We start from the raw sequence: 12,781 nt of genomic DNA, 5'->3' as shown, positions 1-12,781 counted from the left end.
CTTTTGGCATCTCTGGACAAAACACATCTAATTCAAAAACAAATCAACTAAACTCCCCCTTAATCAAAACTCCCCCTGAACCGATTCTCCCCCTAAGTAAAAACAGTGGTGTTGTCATAGGATGTTGACAACTCTAGCTACAACACTCCAGATCAATAGACATATATAAAAGGAGAAACATAAACAAAAAACATATCAGAGCTAACACAAAAAAAAAACAGTTTTGATTAGGAGCAGAGAAAAAACAAAACTTAGCAACCCAAAAAAAATAAACTAAAACAACTAAAGCAAATCTAGAATTGATTGCTCTTAGATGAGCCATCAGCTTCAGCTTCTTCATCAGCTTCACTTTCTTCTCCTCCATTTTGTTCAGAAGGGCCAGCTCCACTTAGCAGTGACTCATAGTGAGCCTTCAACCCTTCATAATAGGCTAGATCAACCTTAGCCTGTGCAATCTTCTGCTCAGCATGCACCAGTTGAGCTTGAACAAATGTAGAATCAATGTTCTGAGCAGCAGAGGGTGGTACAAAAATTTCAGTGGCAGAGGGGGTGTTGGCAACATCTGCCATAACACCTGCAGCAACACCTGATTCAGACCAAGGTAGGTCTATCTTTCTGTTGCCTTATAGCAGAGCAGGTGAAATCTTCAACACTTCCCCAGGCTCCGTGAGCATCTCATCATCATCCTTCTCAATTTCTTGAGATAGCAGCATCGAATAGATCAGAGAAGAATATGACAGCTTCAGAGTTGGTTGTGCAAAGTCAGCAAAAGCCATGACTGTATCAAACACCAATCTTCCAAAATTGAAATTTTCTCCTGTTCCAATAGCATATAGGACTGGAGCCTGATGCTTGGTAACCACAGTATAATTCCCAGAATGAGTCCAGGTCTTCACAGCCGTTTTGTGTAGAACAGAGTATAAAGAGGTCAGTTTGGCAACAGCTAGCTTATGCGAATGAGCTGGAAAACTTGTAACAAGTCCACCTGTAATGACAGAGGTCATTGAATCCAGAGTGGGCAGAGTAGCTTCATCACTAGTAAGTGTATGGAGAAATCCATTGATCACAGCAGGACTGAAAGAGAAGAGTTGTCCTCGCACATACACCTTCCCATATTTGACATATCTAGGATCCTTCATGGCTTCAGTGAGGTTGCAGTAAAACTCTCTCACCAGTTCCCTACAATATGGACCGGCAGTAGTGACAGTGGAAAGCAAGTTTCGTACCTCAAAAAATCTTACCAAATTTTGGGCCCTATAGCTCTCCAAATCAATGTTGTGTTCCTCAAGGAACTCTCTATCAGCATATTTATCCCAGCAGTCAGCAATCTCCTTGGAATAAAAAGTTGAGGAGTAAGACTCATTTCCCCGGTAGTCTTCACCTAAGTTGTTGTCCAGGATGTCGGCAACACCTTCCTCAACATCCTCTTCATCATCTGCAGAGTCATCAGATTTTGACTCATCTTCTAGGTCCTTCTCAGCATCTGAGTCTTCACTTGAATCAGAGCTAGAACTATCAGAGGGACGAGGGCGGTTATCAGCATACTCTTGTAGCATCTCTTCATCTGGTTCATCATCGGAATTTTGATGAGAGACAGTAGGATTTTTATCCTTTGATTTCTTCATCTCAGCCATAAACTTGGCAATAGATGCCTCCCCGTCATCAGAAAACACAAGAGGAATAGGTGTGAAGTCTCCTCAATAGCAACGGATGCAGATCCATCTTCCTCTATAGTAGGAACAAAAGTTTGAGTTTATGAGGCAAAAGACTCATTATCAGAGCTGGAATCAGCCTCAGATGTTTCGACATCATCAAATGGAACTGGGATGGTTGGAACAGTGGGTTCCATAGCACTAGCTTTTCCTCTTTTTCGATGTATTAGCTTGTGATCTTCATCATCACTGGCATCACTCGAAGAATACTCTGTATCCATCATAGAAGGCCTTGATGGTTGACCTTTCCCACGGAATCTCTTAGATGCAGTGTAGTCAGGATTGTATTCGGCCTGTCTCTTGGAACAACGGGTCAAGGATTTCGCGGGGAGTACCTTGTTCAGGACGGCTATGTCTGGCAAATTATCCACATCAAGTACGTTTCCAGGCTCTCCAGGTGCGATAACATCCAAAAGCATAGGTTCCGCAGCAACAGGAACGATGGCTTGCCAATCATGGGGTTGGGTGACTGAGGTATTGTAACACCTTCAGCAGCATCTTCCATATAGCCCATCTCCGATCGGATGTCGTGTGAATCAAAACCCTTTCCTGCCATTGAATATGCAAGAGTAAACACACGAAAATAAACAGCAGGGGTAATGAGAATGTTGTGATGCGAGGGTGAAAAACAAAGGAAATAATATCTTCCTAAAAATAGATAAACACCCAATTATAACACACAAACTTCCTAATCTTACTCGAATTACAGCCCCTCTAACGGTAACAAAGTCCCCAACGGTAACAATCCAAAAAATGGTAACAAATCCGATTTAAATTAGGCAATAAATCTCTTCGATTCCCACCGATAATCTAGGCCCAAATATTTCACCAAATATTTTCCAATTTAAACTCCTCATCAGAATACAACACCACTGAAACAAAATTCAATCCCTCCAAATTCAAAAATTCAGTGGATAGGGCAAAAATCAAAATTTTGTTCAATCAGAATTTATAACCTTTCGGCCAAAGATATTCACAAATAAAAATATGCATGTCCTAAATATGTCTAAAACAGAGTGTACATAAAAATAAAATGCGATAATATGCAAAAAAATATGTTGACAAATGAGGTGTTTTCAACGATGTTGGAAACATCTTCCAAAAACACTTCAGGATTCAGAAAAATTTTGGTATCCACTTTATTATTACAGAAGTGGTAGCCTGCACACTAAAAAAAACGATCTTCAATGGACCCCTATAGGTAGATTTTTCAATTTGCTTCTGATTTTCAATCAAATTTGATGATTGACTCGATTCAAGTTTAATCCTTTTGTTCATTTGAGATTCTGATATTGCAAAGTCACTTTCCATTTGGGACAAAATCATGGAATACACGAACATCCCTCCACTACTTCGTGACTTAGTCAGAACTCTTCTTCAATTAATCCATATTAATCTGTAAAATATTTTGTAAAGAATCCTGAGTGAAAAATAGTAGATGGTTACAAGGTATCCAACACATAACAAAACAGAATGAATGCATGAATGCAATATGCCTAATGAACCTAAAAATGCACATCACGAAAAGATGTTGTCACAGGGTGTTGGCAACACTCCTGACAACATCTCGATCCTGTCTATAAAGCACACATACTGAGAGACTTCCTTAGACTGGAAAATCTCTCGAAATCCAAAGCTTTTGTGAATATATCAGCTAATTGGTTATTAGTTCCAAAAAACTCAATTAAGATCATGCTTTTCTCGACCAAATCTCGAATGAAGTGATGTCTAATGTCAATGTGTTTGGTTCGAGATTGTTGTACTGGATTTTTGGATATATCAATGGCACTAGAATTATCACAGTACACAATAGGAGTATCACTCTTGACTCCATAGTCATTCAGCATTTGATTCATACATAGGAGTTGTGAGCAACAACTACCAACATCAGCATACTCAGACTCGGTAGTAGAAAGAGAGACACAATTTTGTTTCTTACTATACCATGGCACTAGGTTATTTCCCAAGTAGAAACATCCTCCTGAAGTGCTCTTTCTCTCATCTAAATCCCCAGCCCAATCAGCATCACTAAACCATACCAAATTCGAATTGGTTTCTTTAGTGTACCACAAACCCAAATTCGAAGTACCTGCCACATATTTCAGTATACGTTTCACGGCCTTTAGGTGAGTAATTTTTGGGTAAGACAGGTATCTAGCACACAAAAAAATACTATACATGATATCAGGTGTAGTAGCACTTAAATACAAAAGACTAACAATCATGCTTTTGTAGAGGGTGTTGTCAACACCTTCGGCAACATCCTCCCTAGACAGTTTTTCATTAGACCCCATAGGTGTGTGCATGTGTTTAGTGTTGTCATTCAAAAAATTTTTCACCAAATTTTTAGCATACTTGATTTGACACAAAAATATACCATCATGCATTTGTTTCACTTGCAATCCCAAGAAATAAGTTAACTCACCAACCATGCTCATTTCAAATGTAGAAGACATGCACTTCACAAAATCATCAACAAGTTTGTCATTTGAAGCACAAAAGATTATATCATCTACATAAATTTGGCAAATTAAGATATTACCTTGAGACTTTTGCAAAAATAAAGTCTTATCAACTTCACCTCTTTTGAAGCCAATATTGAGCAAGTACTCGGTTAATCTTTCATACCATACACGTAGTGCTTGCTTCAATCCATACAATTCCTTTTTCATCTTATACACATAATCAAGATGATTTGGATCCTCAAACCCTTTAGGTTGTTTCACATAAACTTCTTCATTTAGGATCCCATTGAAAAGAGCACTTTTTACATCCATTTGAAAAAGTTTCATTCCCATGTTACATGAAATAACAAGAAAAAGTCGGACTGACTCAATGCGGGCTACAGGAGCAAAGGTTTCATCAAAATCCACCCCTTCAACCTGTGTATACCCATGAGATACCAAACTAGCTTTATTTCTAATGATGTTTCCCGACTCATCAGTTTTATTTTTGAAAATACACTTAGTTCCTATAATATTACCATGAGCAGGACACGGTACCAAGTACCAAACATCATTCCTAACAAATTGTTCTAACTCTTCATGCATAGCATTGATCCAAAATTCATCTTTTAAAGCTTCCTCAACCTTTTTGGGTTTAATGTTTGACACGAAACAAGAAAATCTTACCTGAGAATACGTAGAACTCATGCACATTAAACCTGCCATCTTTCGATAATCCACTTTCTCTTTCCTTTGAGTTTGCAAGTCTCCATGCACATCTCCAATAACTTGTGAGGTTGGATGATTCTTCTGGATTCTGCTTGAAATTAATATTATTTCCAGCTTCGTTTACCTCACTGTCCTCATCAGTATCACTACAAGAAAAATGGCTAAAGACAACGCTTTTTCCGTGTTGTTAATGTCTCCAAAAAAGCGTTGTCGTAGCAAGTGTTGTAAAAGACCACGCTCAAAGACAATGCGAAAAAAGCATTGTCGTTTTTGGAAAAGACAACGCTTAAAAAGCGTTGTCGTATCTAAAAAAGACAACACTTTTTAAGCGTTGTCTTTTATAAAAAAACGTTGTCGTTTTTGGAAAAGACAACGATTTTTAAGCGTCGTTGTATCTGGAAAATACAACGCTTAAAAAAAGCGTTGTCTTTGTTCAAATAAAAAACAAAAAAAAAATTAATTCACAAATTTTCAATATTATAAATCACTCAAAATTAAAAAATTTGTAAAATAAAATTTAATATAGAGTATTCCAATATTAAAAATCATTCAAATATAAAAATAATCGAATTCTAAATTAATGAACACTAGTAAAAAATCAAAAAACTATGCATTAATCTCGAAAAACTTTGATTCCTTCCTTCAGCACATGTTAGCGTCTCAAGCTTTCATAAAAGCCGCAACAATCTCTTTTCCTTTAATTTGTATCTCCATACTGCAAATTATTAAAAATAAAAACAAACATAAAACAAATATGAATAGATTAAAATGGAAAGTACTAAACTTAAACAATTATTTATCAGTAAAAGAACATGAATTTAAAAAAATTATGTTGTTGGATTGTTCCCAGAAGTGATAAAGAATCTGAAATATGATATCATGTTTATGTACTAAACTTGGAATCAAGTAAAAAAAAATCAGAAGAAAGAATACACTGTTGAAAATGAACCTGCCTAATGGAGGTAAACCCCCTGCAACTGATGATGATGATTGCCTCCTAATATTTCGAGCCTCTTGGTTGGATAATGGATCAACTTCTGGAATGGTTAATCTCCTGTTGCTACCCCTTCCTTGATATTAATCCTTCACGAACATTAATCAGAAGACTCATTGTCCCTGCTACGTGTATGATCGTAGGACGAAAAAACAAAAGAGATGGAGAAATATACTAAATTGCATGAACCATGTCCGGGTAAGATTAGTGAACCTTCTTCAACCATATACATGAAATAAAAGAGCACCCTGGAAATGGGAGAATAACTAGCACAATGTGATGTCGAGTTGACAAAAGTATCTACAACATCACAAATATTTTGAATCATATAGCATACAAGCAGAGTATCTTTTGACAGATAAACTAGAGGCAATCCAAACATTAGGTTCTTCCGAGGACCCTTTGGTACCACTCATTCCCCTCACAAGTGTCAAAGGTCCCAACAACAATAGCTTTACAAGACATTACTCAAGATCAGCTACTAAAATGTTCAAACTTTCATGATACAGAAAACTAAGCAAGAAAACTAATTCAACTAAATGGGCCAGTCATTCTTCAATTTACAGACTATCAAGTTTGACACCAAGCTATCCTTGACAAATTCTTTAAAGACAAACATAAATTCAACCGCTGAAAGAGGGGAGCCTTGGTGGCCATGGTCGCTTCAGTCTTAGAAAAAATGGTGATGGATACATTGGGAATGTTGTTAAAGGTTCAATTTCCCACAAAGACACTCTTGGCTGCCTCTCCCCAGCAGTAGATTCGTCCCAGCCAACCTCCATTAAACAAGTTAACATTCAATTTCACGACAAGAATTAAAAATGAATAAATTATGTTCGATATCTTTGGATTCAGACCAACCAAGAAGAACAAAAAAACACAACACTCTAAACTTTTGTAATATATGAAATCAATGGGCAGGAACATTGTATGTGTTCACCTTAACTTAACGCCAGTGTGAATTTGGCCATCTGGTAGGATCTAAATCACCTATCCCGATTATTGTGCCCATGTAACTGAATCAAGAAGAGGTCAGAAATCTCACAAAATTATGCAACTTGAACATCTATCAACACCACAGGGAACTCACCATACACAAACAAAGGAGGATGGACAGAATTGAGAAAAATAAACATACCGTCGAACACTAGATTCTTCGGTTTCAAACAGCATCCGGAAACGCATGCCCACAGACACTCGAGTGTGATAAAAAACTTTTACATATTTGGCCAGAGGTATGACAAATTCGGATGGACTAGCTCTGAAATTTTTTAAGTTAGTATAATCATGAGATATTGCATACTCTCCTAGGTTGGTAGAATCATGCGATAAAGGTAGCACATGCACACCTTGGTAGTGTTGGAAAGAACAAAGTTACCTGGGATTATAAAATATGGTGAAACGGCTAATTGTTGCAGCTGCATGAGCAGCAGCAGCAAGAAGGCCGAGATGCATACTATCACTTGATAAAACTGATGAAGGCATCACATTTTGTGGTCGATTATCATGCCTTATACCGAGAATCAACTGATTCTTCTCATTCCTAATAAATGCCCAAAAAGCATCGCATGGTTCAGTACTGATCAGACGTAGCACTTGAGGAAAAAGAAACTCATCACTTTTTTCAATGTTTGACCAGGCCTATTCAATGAAATTTATTAGGGGACCCGCAATGATATTCCAGTTAAATAAAATGCCTACCATATAAAGAGAACCGAATCACCAGCAATCAGTCTTTTTGCACTCAAAAAACACTCCATCATGTTGTGAGAAGATGCCTCTTGGGCTGGCCTGATATAAGAACCATATAAATCATATTCAGAATCTGTAGAAGTAGTTGCTGCTACTTGACTCCTCAAGTTAAATACATGTCTAAAATAGACCTCTAAAAATATGTCTGAACTTCCACTCATTATTATGCAGATCCCTTGCGACCAATTCTTGAGCAGGAGGTTGCAGGGAAAAGTCCTATAAATTGGGTGGTTCCAACCAAGATGCATTAGAAGCACATAATTGAAAAAAACAGGCACATTTTTTTACTTGGGTCTTGGAAGCACCCGAAATGACATTTACTAGTGGCGAAAATACTTTTTCTGCCGCACGGCGAGGAACTGAAAATCCACCATGAGTACTGGTGTCACTGGCAGTCAAAGTTTTGCAAAAGTAATTTGTTGGCTGTTTACTGGGGGTTCCTAAATCTGCCGGAAAAAATGAAATCTCTTTCTGCTCTTGCTGCAAAAATAGTAATAAAAGAATAAAAATGACCCAGAAAAAAAAGAAAGTCGACTTAGAAAAGAGGAAGAAAAAGTTGATGAAGATTTAGAGAACATACTGGGCTCAGCGGTTGCAAGGTCATTTGGGCGTAAACCTCGTATGTCTCTAAATCAGCCTACTTGAATAAAACATTAAGATTCTACAAGAGAACTCCAATAACTGCAATAGGAACACAACAAAACTTGAAAGAAAAAAAAAACGTACATGCATTGTCACGTTATGAAGCTGGCAAATGAGTTGCAGAGGCAAGCTAGGGTAATTAGGTATCTCTGCATCAACTTCCTTGTTGGTAGATACATCAACCTGTGCAGTAGCCAGTATGTATCAAGAAACAATGACATTCAACATAACTTTCGCGTGTAGGATATATCAATATCCTCATTACTGAACCAGAGTGCTCGAAGTGAATGATTGAATTCGAATCTCCATACAAAATACCGGGGATTTAACAATTGCAAATCATGAAGAGAGAAATTAAACGCTCTCAAAATTGGATGTGGTAAGATAAACTGTTTCTTCTTTTGTAGATACAGTCATAAAAACAATATACCTCCCAATTCATTGTCAAAAAATAAGAAAAATAAGAAAAATAGTTTGTTATTTACACAAACTACAATTGAAATAAACAAGCAAGAATCAAACCTGTTCACTGTGACCCTGAGGAAAATACACTACATGGCTTCCAATACCAGGCAAAGAAACAAGAGGACCCGCACAGGCATGCCAAAGTTCAGAATTTAGGCAGTTCTTGTATCCTGCTAATCAAATTCGAACAAAACTATTTAGTTCGTGTTAAAACAGTGCTAAAGACGTGAGAATTAACCTTAATTCCAGTTTCTCAATTGCCAGACTGAGGCCTAACCACTTTTCCAAATCACGAGGTGTATAGTCAAGAATGGCAATATAACATACTCTTTCAAGAAAATGACTTGTTGGCACTTACAAATGGTTAATATTCAACTTATACGCCCAAAAACATACTTAAATTCAAGAAAAGGAACAAAGTAAGTTTACCGTCAGGAGATTGCTGGTTTAGACCAACCGAGGAGAGTTTCATTTTGCAGATTCGATAAGAAAAAGGTTGGAGCAGAAAAATTACAGCCAACAACTACACATTTGCATCACAAAATCCCCAACCTAAGATTCCCAAAAGCAAAGCTGCTCCATTTTCCTCAATTCTACCACCAAAATAGCACAATATCCACACCCTGTACTCTTGAGTAACCCACTAAAATCTAAAGCATGAGCTGGATTTCCGTGCTATCCACATCCCTTTATCAACTCAACAACTACGGGGTTAGAAACTTGGAGAAATAATGAAAATTGAAGTATTCATAGAGGGTACCGAAGCTAAAGGACCCAAAGCTTTTTACAAAAGCGTTGTTTTTAATTGTTGTGTTTGATCATATTTGTTGTAGTTAGTGATATCCCACACATTAATCAAATACACCGTAACAAAGAGCGCAAAGAAGGATCACACACTTGCGCAAGCGCTAGCTGTGGCAGCGCACAAACTGTTGCAACAAGTGAACCAGCAAGAATCCAGCAACCTACTAAGAAAGCATCGTCAAAGTTTCTTGATGCAAACAAGCTGCTCGAACACGGTGACCAGATTCTTGATAGGCTAGCACTTAGCGGTGGCCTACAGAAAAGCAAAAGAGATCAATATGCCAATGTATCCGAGTAATAATAATACTAAATTTTAATATCAAAATTGGACATTGTGGAAAGTGTAAAAAAAATTAAAAAAGAGGTACAACTCCAAATTTCACCTATTGCGAAATCTACTTGGCAAATTAATAAGGAGTAATTGCATAAATAATTTTTATTCTTAATACTGAAATGGAAATCAATTATTATGCAAAATCTTGGTTCACTACAAGGAAATAATCCTCTTACATTCACAAAAAAAGTCAAATTCAACACAAAACATTAGATTCTTACCACAGAAGGAAGCTACATCTTTACAACAATTTGGAAAACTCAAAGTGATCGATATGGAGACTCGATCAAACCATGATGATCATTTACAACAATTTGGAAGACTCTCTCTCGTCCTCTCTGGTTGCAAGCTATAGTCAGGATACGTGGTTTCAGCAAGAGGGTGATGGTGGCGACCAAGTCCCATCCAACGAAAACTTTAAATTGTATATGTAAATTTTTTAAAGAAACTGCAAGTTTCATCCCAAATATGTAGTTGGTTGACACTCCTAGCCTTGTCTTAACCACTTTTTGGATCCACCCCTACTATGATTATACTTCTATAAAACCTGGAGCCCATTTTTTCATTATTTAATAGTATGCAACATATTTTAGAACCTCATATTGAACAGGGAACTGTTGAAGAAAGCCCAGAAAGAAAACAACCTTTAGTGGTGTTTGAGTGGATTGCTTTGAGACAATAATCACTTATTTATTATGAAGGTAAAAATAAACGCAGCTGGATTTTTCAGAAAATGCAAGTATACCTGACAAAGAGGCTCAAGCCAGAGAAACGAACCCATAATAGCTTGCGCATATCGTAGCTTATGCCTGCGAAGATTTAATTATGCTAAAATCTGAACACCAGCAGCTGTGATCCAACATCAAAACGACTCAAAATCAGGAAATAGATGCACCAAGAACAAAGCCCAACCCCCTACAGATGATTCAAAACAGCCGCCCTGCTCCAATCATACCCTAGCAACTCACGACAGATGGGAAATCCATGAAGCAGCAAGTTGAGAGTGGAGTAGATGCGAAATCCGTGAAACAAAAATCTATCTATGAAGCTAGGAAAATCAGCAAGAATCGAAAGATAATAGGAAAAGGCAGAGGAAGAAAGGGATTCAAAAAATTTTTAGAAAGTGTAATCCGAAAAGTATGCAAAAAACAACCAGAAATAGCTCAAAGTCGAGAAAGAACAAGAACCCGCGCAGCTCCAGTCGCAAACGAGGCGTGACAGTTTGAGCTTTGGTCCGAGATTCCTCAATATTTTGGTATTAAATTGAAGCCAAGTACGAACGCTTACCTTTTCTAGCTTCAATCGATAGCTTTTCGGTGGCTAGGGCGGCGAATCGATGACATGATGAGGCTGCTAGGGTTTGGGGAGAAAGGGGATCGCGAGAGCCGATAATGGCTTTGGGAAGGAGAGAGAAGCGTCGTTTCCTTTTTTTTTTCCTTGTAGTCATTTTAATTTTTATTTAAATTTTTTTAAAAATTTTTTTTATCTACAACCCTTTTTAAAAAGTGTTGTAGTACATATAAAAAATAACGCTCAAAGACAACGCTTTTTTAAAGCGTTGTCTTAGACCTAAAAAAAATGCTTAAAGACAACGCTTTTTAAACAAAGCATTGTCTTTTATGAATTTAAAAAAAATAACAACAACGCTTTTCCTTAAAAGCGTTGTAATTTTAAAAAAGACAACGCTTTTTACCAAAAGCGTTGTCTTTTAAGTGTTGTATTTGAGCATTTTTGTTGTAGTGTATTCTCATCAGTAGGATTTTCAACTTTTGTTTCTAAAATTTCTGCAGGAGGTGTTGTTGGAGGTGTTGTAACACCTTGGACAACATCTAAATTTCCAGAATTATCCAGCGTATCAGCAACTTCATCTTCAGCTGTTTTCTTCTTTAGATCTCCAAAGTCATCAAACACAACATTAATTGATTCAAAAATAGTTCTGGTTCTCAAGTTAAACATCCTATATGCTCGACTATTTGATGAATATCCCAAGAACATACACTTATCACTTTTTGCATCAAACATAGCAAGATGATCCCTATCATTCAAAACGTGACATACACATCCAAAAACATGAAATTATTTAAGGTTTGGCCTCTTTCCCATCAGAATTTCATAGGATGTCATAGTACTACCATTCCTCAAATAAACTCTATTTGAAATATGACAAGCAGTATTCAAGGCTTCAGCCCAAAAACGTTTTGAAATATTTTTCAAACTCAACATCACTCTTGCCATTTCTTGCAACGTCTTATTTTTTCATTCAGCAATTCCATTCTGTTGTTGGGTTTTAGGAGCAGAAAATTCATGAGTAATACCCTTCTTATCACACAAACTAGGAAAAGAAGAGTTTTCGAACTCCTTACCATGATCAGTGCGAATTCTGATTACCTTTAGATTGTGGATATTCGAAATCTTAGTGAGCAGTTTCTTGAAGACATCAAATATGTCTGATTTTTCTCTCAAAAAATTTACCCAAGTATATCGTGAAAATTCATCAACACAAACAAAAGAATATTTCTTACTAGCGAAGCTTTCAACATCCATTGGACCCATCAAGTCCATATGAATAATTTCAAGGCAGCGTGTTGTCAGATATGTTGACAACAGCTCGTGTGACACCCTAGTCTGCTTCCCTTTCTGACAAGCTTCACACACAAATGGAATACCAGATTTTAAGTTAGGCATACCTCTGACAGCATCTAACTTACTTAAGTTCTTTAGTATCTAGAAATTTGCATGACCCAATTTTTGATGCCATAGGTCAAATTCAGTCACTTTTGTGTGTCTACAAGCCATCTCTTCTCCAAGTTGATAGCTGTTGTCGGATGACCTAGTACCTATCATGACACAGAGATTTGAATCATAAAAAACTTTGCAAAATTTCTTATCAAATTGCACATGCAAA

The 12,781-nt window shown here is 37.0% G+C and overlaps 1 pseudogene; it reads right to left on the bottom strand.

The window, feature by feature from the left end:
* Positions 1–6,502: 6,502 nt before the first annotated feature.
* Positions 6,503–9,627, bottom strand: LOC140888119 (auxin response factor 6-like; annotated as a pseudogene).
* Positions 9,628–12,781: the final 3,154 nt, after the last annotated feature.

This window comes from Henckelia pumila, chromosome 1, assembly GCF_033568475.1.
Source record: "Henckelia pumila isolate YLH828 chromosome 1, ASM3356847v2, whole genome shotgun sequence".
NCBI lineage: Eukaryota > Viridiplantae > Streptophyta > Magnoliopsida > Lamiales > Gesneriaceae > Henckelia > Henckelia pumila.
This window is presented reverse-complemented; position numbering and strand designations above follow the sequence as displayed.